The sequence below is a fragment of the Salvelinus sp. IW2-2015 genome, linkage group LG19 (genome assembly GCF_002910315.2).
Source record: "Salvelinus sp. IW2-2015 linkage group LG19, ASM291031v2, whole genome shotgun sequence".
Lineage (NCBI taxonomy): Eukaryota > Metazoa > Chordata > Actinopteri > Salmoniformes > Salmonidae > Salvelinus > Salvelinus sp. IW2-2015.
Genome location: NC_036859.1, coordinates 2,442,993 through 2,453,019, shown reverse-complemented (window position 1 = coordinate 2,453,019; position 10,027 = coordinate 2,442,993). Strand labels below are relative to the sequence as shown.

The 10,027-nt window shown below is 43.3% G+C and overlaps 1 long non-coding RNA gene across 1 annotated transcript in view; it reads right to left on the bottom strand.

The window, feature by feature from the left end:
• Positions 1-1,675: 1,675 nt before the first annotated feature.
• The window catches only part of LOC139029267 (uncharacterized), a 205,710-nt gene continuing 197,358 nt past the window's right edge, over positions 1,676-10,027 (bottom strand). Inside the window, exons 2-3 of the long non-coding RNA XR_011481561.1 lie at positions 1,976-2,104; positions 1,676-1,853 (exon numbers count right to left, since the gene is read on the bottom strand). This is a non-coding gene — a long non-coding RNA (uncharacterized lncRNA). The remainder of the gene's footprint in view (positions 1,854-1,975; positions 2,105-10,027) is intronic.

The following is a 10,027-nucleotide window of genomic DNA, read 5'->3' as shown; positions in this document are numbered from 1 at the left end:
AAGTCAAGGAGAGTAGACGGTCTGTCCCTTCCACTTTTCTCTCTCCTATCTAGAAGCCGCTTGGTTTGATGAACCTCATGTTTGAGGTCCTCTAAATCTGACTCAAAGGTCTGAGCAAAGGCAAACAGAGGCTCCTCATCCAAGAATGTTGTACTCTTTGGGTTGAGAGACTGGACCCCTTGCATTATCTCGCAATTCTTCTTTGGAAAACGCCCCCTGCAGCTCAGCTGTGAGACTGTCGAGCAGCTGATAAAAGATAGCTCTTTGGAAGCTCTCACCATCACTTTGGTCACTATTTMTCTGTCCTACAGTGCTCATCATCAATGAGTCGTGAAATCTTAAGCTTGTCTTTTACACACTGTTTGTACACGTATTTTGCGGTGCTCTACAATCTCTTCAACCTCTTTCCATAGTTCTCCAAAGTAACCGTCACTTCTGTAGTCCTGTAATGTGTCCGTAAGGGTACCTACTAGATCCACAGCCCTTGCTAGGTCAAGAGAGCTTGATTGGAGCATGTCAGAAAGACATTTGGCATCACCAAGCACTTTACAAAAGGTAACCAAWAGCCCTATGAAATGTAAATCTGAGAAAGAAGGCCCCTTGCCTCCACTGATCTATCACCACTATMTTCAAGTGTGATATCCTGTAGCACTCTCAGAACTGCTGGAAGCCTGTCCCTCAGATTACAGCATTGCCATGTATCTGCATGCCCACCATCCGTAAGTCTCTGTAGTTCCCCGGGCTGCTGCTGTGGATACAGCTCTTTCTGAACTGCAAGCCACTTGAGATGAACGTTTGAGCCAGATACAAAGTTATCAAGCTTCTGCAGGAGAGCAAAAAYGTGAACTGCCTCAGGCACTGATTTTACAGCATCGACAAGAACCAAATTCAAACAATGTGCATTACTGTGCACATAAAATGCWAATCTTGCACTGTTTTTAATCCGTGCAGACATACAGAATGCTTTCCGCTCATGACGGATGCACCGTCATAGCCTTGCCCCACAAGATTATTTCTGTAGTCCAGATCATGTTTTTGAAGGCAATCAATTATCATTTTTGAGGCCTGCTGCATCTAAGCTTTCAGCTGACTGAAAGTGTAAACAGCTTTCGTGGATGGCCCCGTTGTAATAGTACCTCACACCTAAAGGCATTTGTTTTTTCGATCTTTGGTTTCATCTGCAATTACACTAAAAACTTCACTTTCTTTTACTTCTCTTATTAGTTCACGTTGTTCCATCTCAGCTCAGCCCTCAAGACCTTCATTCTGGATTCGGTGGCTTGTGTACTTAGCATTGCCACATGCATTCATCTTTTTCTCTATGAGAGGGTCATGCTTTGCTATTCCTTCTAAGATTGTCCAAAAAAATGACCATTGTAGAGTCAGACTCTCGATGACGCTCTGCGCTGTATTTTGAGTGGCAGTTAATAGCAGCACATCTGTAATTGTTTTAATGTAAGTACAGTTTTCCTCCTTTCTTTTTCCGGTCCTCATTTATGACATCTAACATTGATAAGTTGCTGTCAATAGCCTTTTCATGCTGATTCCAAGCATACATAGCATTGATATGATGCTTGGCCTTCGAATAGAGCTTAAACCCAGAATCTTTAACAGCACCTTTTTCCAGTTACAAAAACCTGACTGTGATGTGAAGMCAGATTCAGGTGTATTTGGCAGAGAAAAATGTCTACAGGCGAAACAATATGTCGAATCTTGACTTACAGAATTTTCAAGCCATGAATTGTCCTTAAACCAGGAGCTGTTGAAAGCCCTTTTCCTAGTACCATACTGCGTTCTGGGAAATGTTTTCAAACACAGCTGTACAGGACCCTCTTCTCTGGATCTTGAAATGTCTGAAATACACATTAAATAATGTGTCATATCTCTAAGGAAATGTARAAATAAGGGATCAACAAGATTAGATACTAACAGCTGCTAACTAAAATGTGTAGATTAAAGTATAGGCCTGGCATACCATTGGGTCCTTCTGGAACAGTATATCTGGTGCTTGATGCAGTTGGGAGAGGCTCGATGACATCTCCTGGCAGCTCTGGCTCACTGTCTTGCTTAGAGCCAGAGGTCTCTGTGTCATCCCTTGATACATCTATTACATTAAAATAACACAATAACCATTAGTGTATAATCACAATAACAATTGTGCCACAGAATGGGCCACAGCCATCAAAACAAGAATACACATGAATTAACAACCAACATTTTAAAGTGACGCTTAATCTGACAAAATCATCTATTACAAACTGAAGCTAAACTTAAATTCTGAACTGGGCATGTGACTGACTGCCTGGTAGATGCTCTGACCTGGTGGTGGTAGACTGGGTCCTTGTGAAGTCTGACCACACTGACTCTGACTAGCCTCAGGTAGGGAGCTTCTCTGGGGTCTGGTGGTGAGTCAAGGGCTGGGTTCTGTTTGCACCTGATCTGCCTGTTTGTGCTTCTTTAAAAATAAGTCTGATATCTCTCCATATCTTTTCATGTTTAATTGACCCTATGCAAAAATATGACAGTCTATGGTTACATCTAAGCATCCAATTACCCACATTTTAGTCCTATCTTAATTACAAATCCCCATTATCATAACTGTACCTTAAAATCAACTACCAGCCAAAGTTACGAGTTAGATCATGGCTAGCCCTACTCTGCAGTAAGTAACTTAGCTAGCTATAATTTCTTACACCTTAACGATAGCAAAACAGGCTATCTGCAAATTGTGTTAACCTTTTGAGTAACGTTAACTTTTTATGGCTGGGGGCAGTATTGAGTAGCTTGGATGAATAAGGTGCCCAGAGTAAACTGCCTGCTACACAGGCCCAGAAGCTAAGATATGCACATTATTAGTAGATTTGGATAGAAAACACTCTGACGTTTCTAAAACTGTTTGAAAGATGTCTGTGAGTATAACAGAACTCATATGGGAGGCAAAAACCTGAGAAAYAAATCCAACCAGGAAGTGGGAAATCTGAGGTTTGTAGGTTTGCCTATCCAATATACAGTGTCTATGGGGTCATATTGCACTTCCTAAGGCTTCCACTAGATGTCAACAGTCTTTAGAACCTTGTTTGATGCTTCTACTGTGAAGGATGAGGCATAAAGAGCTGATTGATCAGGGGTCTGGCAGAGAGCCACACTCCACTCAGGTGCGCCCCCGTGGAGAGTTAGCTGTTCCATTGCCATTTCTAACAGACAAAGAATTCTCGTTGAAACATTATTGAAGATTTATGTTATAAAACATCCTAAGATATTGATTCTATACATCGTTTGACATGTTTCTACGACTGTTAATGGAATTATTATGACTTTTCGTCTGGCATGCGCGTCATGAATTTGGATTTTGAGAAACTAACGTAGCGAACAAAAAGGAGTATTTGGACATAAATTATGGACTTTATCGAACAAAACAAACATTTATTGGAACTGGGATTCCTGGGAGTGCATTCTGATGAAGATCATCAAAGGTAAGTAATATTTATAATCTATTTCTGACTTCTGTTGACTCCACAACCATGGTGGGTACCTGTATGGCTTGTTTTTGTTGTCTGAGCGCCGTACTCAGATTATTGCCATGGTGTGCTTTTTTCCGTAAAGTTCTTTTGAAATCTGACACAGAGGTTGCATTAAGGAGAAGTTTATCTAAAGTCCATGTATAAACACTTGTATCTTTTTATCAATGTTTATTATGAGTATTTCCTGTAAATTATGTGGCCTCTCTGCAAAATCACGGTTGTTTTTGGAGGCTGAACATAACGCACGCCAATGTAAACTGAGATTTTTGGATATAAATAGGAACTTTATTGAACAAACATACATGTATTGTGTAACATGAAGTCTGATGAGTGTCATCTGAGTGAAAATATCAAAGGTTAGTGATTAATTTTATCTCTATTTCTGCTTTTTGTGGACTCCTCTCTTTGGCTGGAAAAATGGCTGTGTTTTTCTGCGACTAGGTACTGACCTAACATAATCAAGATGGTGTGCTTTCGTCGTGAAGCCTTTTAATCGGACACTGTGGTGGGATTAACAACAAGTTTATCTTTAAAATGGTGTAAAATACTTGTATGTTTGAGGAATTTTAATTATGAGATTTCTGTTGTTTGAATTTGGCGCCCTACAACTTTCACTGGCTGTTGTCAAGTCGATCCCGTTAACGGGATCTCAGTCGTAAGAAGTTTTAACAGATTGACAATAACAATTGTTCGTTTTGAGTTCAAGTACAAAAATCTCGCTGAGTTAATGGATTTCAAATTGCTGAATGTTAACTTGCTGAACACTGACAGCTGTAGCCTACTAGTTACCCCACATTAGCTAAACATTCATATACTGTAACTTACAACACTGCACTGTATATGCGTGTATTACTAGCACAGACGTAAACATAATGTTAGGCTAAATTGGGAACCGATCTCTCTCATCTGATTAACTGTCTGTTAATGGAGCAGGTGTAAAGTTAACTTACACAGTGACTCAACTTTCGTAAAAGTTGTTCAGGAAACCTAAACCTGATGCTGAACRTTAAAACTTACTTCAAATATGATGCTTTCGCCAATTGTGAAAAGAGCTTATGGAGCTGTGGAAATATTCTCTTCTTCTGTATTTTCTTCTTATTCTTCTGTATCTCGCAACTTACGTTAATATTCTCTCTTCCTRGTCCTCGATTTGAAAAATTCGCCGCCAAACATCAAAATAAATGCTTCTTTCAACAAGAGGTGAAAAAAGATGCCAATCAGCATCAAACTGCCAGTAGCGAATTAAATTTCGGGGTGGCACGTCAGATGTCTGTGCCATCCCGGACACCCCTCTGGCTCTGCCCCTGGTAACTTTGCACACCACATCCTCCTTCGATTGTCTCGTCTGGCTGCCACGAAAAGCCCCCACCTTGGAGGCAGTCGATCACATCATTGTAGAGCTGCTGATCTGTATGAAGTGTGTGAGTGCCACTGGCGATGTACTTTGCTGGACATGCTACCTGTTCTCGGCAGCTCATCCACTTCAAACTCATTCCGTCTTGGAGTTATCGGTTGGCCTATAGTACCGGTAAAATGTAAGTTATGAATCGCAAATCACCATATAGCTGACACACTTCAATTTCATCAATCATTTTGGTTGTCCAAAATACTAACGTTATTAGCTTGCACTGCGTCTTAGCTTGCACTGCTGATGAATGTCCTGATCTCTGGCCAGTCAATTGGTTCAATGACATTGTTGRTTCATCTATTAATCGCTTCTAATAGATCTGAAAACCTGGGACGCATAAACAYTAGGAATTTGTACTGGCTTCAGCCATGACCGCATGAGAGAGAAATTAAACATCTGCAGGTGCGAGCGTGTGTGTTTCACTGTCCAATCCGAGGCTCGAACATGATTTGAGCYCGTGATCTGAGGCTGTTTGGTCTCTTGCACATAAACTTGGGAAAGCCTCAAGGGAGACCGGACAGTGCATTATTAACAAAGCTCCGCATGTATTGCCCAAAAAATAACACACAATATTTTTTTTTGCGGGGTGTGGAGAAAAGTAAGTCAGGGCATCCGTTAAACAGTAATTAAACTTTGTCCTGCCTTAGTGCATAGCTATGATATGGAACTCTTGAAGGAGAGGACCAAATAACCTTCCCAAGTTCTCTCACGTCACCCCGCTTCTCCGCTCTCTCCACTGGCTCCAGTTGAAGCTCGCGTCCGCTACAAGACATGCTGCCCTACGAGCTGTGAGGGGAACGGCACCCTCCGTAACCTTCAGGCTCTGATCAGGCCCTACACCCAAACAAGGCACTGCTTCATCACCTCTGCCTGCTTGCCTCCCTACCTCTGAGAGAGTAACAGCTCCCGCTCAGCCCAGTCAAAACTGTTCGCTTCTCTGGCACCCAATGGTGGAACAAACTCCCCACGACGCCAGTCACGGGATCAACACCACCTTCCGGAAACGCCTGAAACACACCTCTTAAGGAATACCTAGGTAGATAAAGTAATCCTTCTAACCCCCCCCCCCCCTTAAAAGAGTTAGATCACTATTGTAAAGTGGTTGTTCCACTGGATATCATAAGGTGAATGCACCACTTGTAAGTCGCCTCTGGATAAGACGTCTGCTAAATGACTAAATGTAATGTAAATGTGCAGCGTGGTACGTGTCCATATTATTTAATGAACACTGGAAATAAACAAAAATAACAAGAGAACGACCGAAACATTTCTGGCTGGTGCAACGCACAACAGAAAACAACTACCCACAAACACAGGTGGGAACAGGTACCTAAGTATGGTCTCAATCAGAGACAAGATAGACAGCTGCCTCTGATTGAAACCACACCCGCCAAACACATAAAAAGGACAACATAGAACAAACATAAGATGCCCACCCCAACTCACCCCTGACCAAACCAAAATAGAGACATAAAAAAGTAACTAAGGTCAGGGCGTGACAGAGTATTCGAACACAGCTCATGTGTTCGCACATCCACTAGTGTTTTAATTATGGTATTGCAAGCTGGCAAATACAAGTAGGTCTTCGATGAAAAGCTTATTAAAATATTTTAAATATTGTAATGACCTGGCTAGATCATAAAGGAAAAATTGTCCAGACAGAGGTTTGAGTTTACGATTTCACGGTTTTTAACTCAACTCCACACAGGCTACTGTTTGGCCTTAGCCCAAACCAAATAAATGAAGGATACCCGTATAAAACAACCGTGACCATCTTTTGTGAAGACCAGACGTAAGAGAGAGAACAATGGCTAAACATGGCCTTAAACTTGCGATGCTCCACCCCCCTGCGATGCTCCACCCCCTGCTGCTGTCCAAGCGTTTTGTTGAAGCGCTCCACAAGGCCATCACTTTGAGGATGGAGAGGAATCGTGCGGGTCTTGTGCATACCCAGCCTCTCACACATGGTGGTGAATGAGATGGCGCTGGAGAGGAAGGCAGACGTTTTACGTGTCTCCAACCTATTGTGTTTTTTTGTTCGTTTATTTGCGTTGTTTGTAACTTATTGTTTTACTTTATTTTGTYCATAATGTTGCAGSTACCATCTCTTATGACCGAAAATAACTTCTAGACATCAGGACTGCAATTACTCACCACGGACTAGCAGAATCCTTTTTTTCCTTTAACGACTCTGYCGAGCCCYACGCGAAAGATATACTGCTTTCTCGGGAACAGGCCCACTATCAACATACAGCTGGCTGGTTACATGGTATACCGGCAGGATAGAACAGCGGCGTCTGGTAAGACAAGGGGCGGGTGACTATGTATTTTTGTAAATAACAGCTGATGCACGATATATAAGAAGTCTTGGGCTATTGCTCGCCTGAGGTAGAGTATCTAATGATAAGCTGTAGACCACACTATCTACCTAGAGAGTTTTCATCTGTATTTTTCGAAGCTGTTTTATGTACCACCACAGTCAGAGGCTGGCACTAAGACAGCATTGAATGAGCTGTATTCTGCCATAAGCAACCAAGAAAACTCTCAGCCAACGCCGGCGCTCCTAGTAGCCGGACACTTTAATGCAGGGAAACTTAAATCCGTTTTAACAAATTTCTATCAGCATGTTAAATGTGCAAACAGAGGGAAAAAACTCTGGTCCACCTATACTCTACACACAGAGACGCATACAAAGCTCTCCCTTGCCCTCCATTTGGCAAATCTGACCATAATTCTATCCTCCTGATTCCTGCTTACAAACAAAAATTAAAGCAGGAAGCACCCGTGACTAGTTCAATAAAAAGGTGGTCAGATGAAGKAGATGCTAAACTACATGACTGTTTTTGCTAGCACAGACTGGAATATGTTCCGGGATTCTTCCGATGGCATTGAGGAGTACACCACATCAGTCATTGGCTTCATCAATAAGTGCATCGATGAAGTTGTCCCCACAGTGACCATACGAACATACCCCAACCAGAAGCCATGGATGACAGGCAACATCCGCACTGAGCTAAAGGCTAGAGCTGCCGCTTTCAAGGAGCGGGACTCTAACCCCGGAAGCTTATAAGAAATCCCGCTATGCCCTGCCATGAACATCAAACAGGCAAAGCATCAATACAGGACTAAGATCGAATCATACTACACCGGCTCTGACGCACGTCGGATGTGGCAGGGCTTGCAAACCATTACAGACTACAAAGGGAAGCACAGCCGAGAGCTGCCCAGTGGCACGAGCCTACAAGCGAGCTAAACTACTTCTATGCTCGCTTAGAGGAAAATAACACAGAAACATGCATGAGAGCACCAGCTGTTCCAGAAGACTGTGTGATCATGCTCGCCGCAGCCGATGTGAGTAGGCCTTTAAACAGGTCAACATTCAGAAGGACGCAGGATCAGATGGATTACCAGGACGTGTACTGCGAGCATGCGCTGACCAACTGGCAGTGTCTTCACTGATATTTTCAACCTCTCCCTGTCCGAGTCTGTAATACCGACATATTTAAGCAGACCATCATAGTCCCTGTGCCCAAGAACACTAAGGTAACCTGCCTAAACGACTACCGACCCGTAGCACTCACGTCTGTCGCCATGAAGTGCTTTGAAAGGCTGGTATGGCTTACATCAACATCATTATCCCAGAAACCCTAGAGACACTCTAATTTGCATATCGTCCCAACGGATCCACAGATGATGCAATCTATATTGTACTCCACACTGCCCTTTCCCACCTGGACAAAAGGAACACCTACGTGAGAATGCTATTCATTGACTACAGCTCAGCGTTCAACACCATAGTGCCCTCAAAGCTCATCAATAAGCTAAGGACCCTGGGACTAAACACTCCCTCTGCAAATGGATCCTGGAATTCCTGACGGGCCGCCCCCAGGTGGTAAGGGTAGGTAACAACACATCTGCCACGCTGATCCTCAACACGGGGGCCCTCGGGGTGCATGCTCAGTCCCCTCCTGCACTCCCTGTTCACCTCATGACTGCACGGCCAGGCACGACTCCACACCCTCATTACATTTGCCGATGAACACAACAGTGGTAGGCCTGATCACCGACAACGACGAGACAGCCTATAGGGAGGAGGTCAGAGACCTGGCCGTTTGGTGACAGGATAACCTCTGTAGTTCTCATCTATGCATAATTACTTCAATAACTCTACCTAGATGTACTGTCACGTTCCTGACCTTATTTCCTTTGTTTAGTCTTTGTTTAGTTGGTCAGGATGTGAGCTGGGTGGGCATTCTATGTTTTGTGTTTCTATGTTGTGTTTGTTGTTTGGCCTAATATGGTTTCAATCAGAGGCAGGTGTTTGTCATTGTCTCGATTGGGAACCATATTAAGGTAGCCTGTTTGCACTGTTGGTTTGTGGGTGATTGTTCCTGTTTCAGTGTACCAGTGTTTAGTGTTCACGTTACGGGACTGTATCGTCTTCGTTCCTTTTTGTCGGTTTGTTGTTTTGTTCGGTGTTTAAGTATTTTCCCATTAAATATGGATATATTCACGCTGCATCTTGGTCCTCCTTCTTTCACCCGAAGACAGCCGTTACATGTACATAACTACCTCAAATAACCGGTGCCTCCGTACGTTGACTCTGTACCAATACCCCCTGTATATAGTCTCGCTATTGTTGTTTTACTGTTGCTCTTTAATTACTTGATACTTTATTTATCTCTTATTCTTGTCCGTATTTTTTGAAACTGCATTGTTGGTTGGGGGCTCGTAAGTAAGCATTTCACTGTGAGGTCTACACCTGTTGTATTCGGTGCATGTGTCTAATAAAATCTGAACACACTAGACTCTCCTTGGTCATGTGGATGGACTCCGCAGCTCCAAACCTGCTGAACATCCCCACTGTCAAGGCATTGACAATGGTCTCTGCCTCCTGGTCAGGCAGAGCATAGGCTTCGGGCATTTTGTAAAATAGTCAATGGCCATGAGCACCCAGCGGTTTGCACTGTCTTTCCACTCCTTCAACAAAACGCTTGGACAGCAGCTGGCCATCGTCTCTGCCAAACACCAGCGTGACTGGGACAAGCACCTGCCCAAGGTCTCATGGCATGCCGCTCCGCTGTCCAAGACTCCCTTG